This window comes from Gigantopelta aegis, chromosome 9 (genome assembly GCF_016097555.1).
Source record: "Gigantopelta aegis isolate Gae_Host chromosome 9, Gae_host_genome, whole genome shotgun sequence".
Lineage (NCBI taxonomy): Eukaryota > Metazoa > Mollusca > Gastropoda > Neomphalida > Peltospiridae > Gigantopelta > Gigantopelta aegis.
Window position 1 is genome coordinate 55,772,086 of NC_054707.1, and position 2,524 is coordinate 55,774,609.

Sequence of the window (2,524 nt, forward strand, 5' to 3'; positions counted from 1 at the left end):
TAATAAATAAATTATTACACTCACGTGTGAGTCGTACTGATTTTACGAAACTCGTGTCAGGATTCTTTTATTACCCTCGGTCTTGCTCGGGCAATACCAAAATTGTTACACTTGTTTCATAAAATCAGTATGACACACATTCGTATAATAATCTCTGTGTATGGTGCTACGACAAGTACATTTTGATAGTGGTACAGCTTGAAACAGCATACCCCTTGTGTCCTGTAGAACCATAATTTAGTGCAACGATAGATCCAAGTAGGCTGACAAGGGGGACTTGTCCCACCTAAAAAATTCAAGTCCCCCCTCCTGTTTAACAATATTTGTTTATGATTTCCAGTGTACTAATGCCAAACTATTATTAGGTTTCTCCTTTCAGGAAGTGGTCCGTTTCCTCTTTTGTCTTTGGTACCCTCCCTGAAATATTTCCTGGGTTCGCCTTTATACTGACAGTGTTATCTCAACAGTTTCTAATTATACCTATAGTATAAAATAACAGGTCTGTCCTAACTAGATAGTCTAAGGTAGGTGGGGGTGGGGGCTAATAAAGAATCCAAGCACAGTAATATAGGACTTTCACCAGCTAGTTGAAATATCACTTTTTAAACTAAAATGAGAAATCTTATTATTCTTAGGGGTGTGACCCCCATTTCCCTGCATAAATTAATTTGATGATAATTGTTGATGAAAAAGTAAAAGAAATATTTATTTGTATACTTGGCACCTGTTGGGTATCTAATCGGTTAATATTGTGATGCAACTAACAACATTTAAGCAAGTTATGCTGGTGTGTTTTATCAGCTATTGCCCAGGAACACTTATTTTATATGTACAGGTTCTTGAAGCATTTGCATAATAGGTAATGTTTTATATATTGATATGATATACATTGTATGTTGTTATTATATCTCAATACTTTATATATATATTTCTATATTTGATGTTTTGTATTGTACTGTTGTGTGATTTACATATAGTGTGCAGCACATGGGCCGCAGAATCATCCTTGGTGCCATGAAGAGCACTCCTATCGAAGAAATGGAAAAAAACAAACAACATGTAGTGACTGTGATATTATTTAGAACAATTTTCAATAAAATATGGTTTAACATTTTTGTGAATTGTATTTTTAAAAGTGGGCCTAGTACATTAGTAGTTAAGCAAAATTAAAGTATGCTTTCTTTAAGAACACCACTGGAGCACACCGATTGGCTAATGGAGCACACTGATTGGCTAATGGAGCACACCGATAGGCTAATGGATGTCAAACATTTGATAATTCTGACATGTAGAAAACCACTACATATATCCATTAGTAGCAAGGAATCTTTTAAAAGTACATGTACTTTCGCTCAAACAGGACAGCACATACCATGGCCTTTAATATACCAATCGTGGGGCACTGGTTGGGATGGGGAAAAACCTATGACCAAAGCACACCAGGTGAGTGCTGTACCAATGAAGTTGGGAAAGGAATCAAGGCAAGATGTGTAATTTATTGGTATCAACGAATGCACAAACTGTACAAAATGCTAACATTTCATGGTGCTAAATATAAAGACCTACAAGAAAAACATTTGTGAGATTGTTTTGTTAGTGATTAACTGAACATACGTTGTACTGTTCATATTATTGCATGCTATTGATGATAACAATAGTTAGTTAGCATTCATATTACTGCAATTTTCTACTAAATTCAACTGCCTGTAAGCGGCTTAACATTAAGATATATCACAAGTATTCTTTTAGCCAATCCTACAAGTTAATCTTATTTTTTAATCTTTAATAAGGCCGACCTCACTAAAGTGTTATGTCGCTACTATATCACTTATTTGGATTTCGCTAAATTTTAAAATCACCAATATTTTATGATTTACAGCATCAAAAGGTTGTAGTCGATATATTTTGATATATGTTGTCCTGTCCTAAACTCTATATTAAAATATTAAAGCTGGGCTGGGGAGTTATTAATTCACAGTTCAGGTGGGGTGGGAACAACATATTCTTGCCATCTTAGCTTCCAAGATACCTACATGTATAATTTGGTTTTCTTGTTTTAGTCTTCAGCAGTTCATGTAGGTACACTGGCCTCGGTGGCGTCATGGTTAGGCCATCGGTCAACAGGCTGGTAGGTACTGGGTTCGGATCCCAGTCGAGGCATGGGATTTTTAATCTAGATACAGACTCCAAACCTGGAGTGAGTGCTCCGTAAGGCTCAGTGGGTAGGTGTAAACCGTAACCCACTTGCACCGACCAGTGATCCATAACTGGTTCAACAAAGGCCATGGTTTGTGCTATCCTGCCTGTAGGAAGCGCAAATAAAAGATCCCTTGCTGCTAATCGGAAGAGTAGCCCATGAGGTGCCGACAGCGGGTTTCCTCTCAAAATCTGTGTCGTCCATGACCATATGTCTGACGCCATATAACCGTAAATAAAATATGTTGAGTGCGTCGTTAAATAAAACATTTCTTTCTTTCTTTCATGTAGGTACAAAAAAAAAAAAAAGAGAGGGAAAAAGAACACA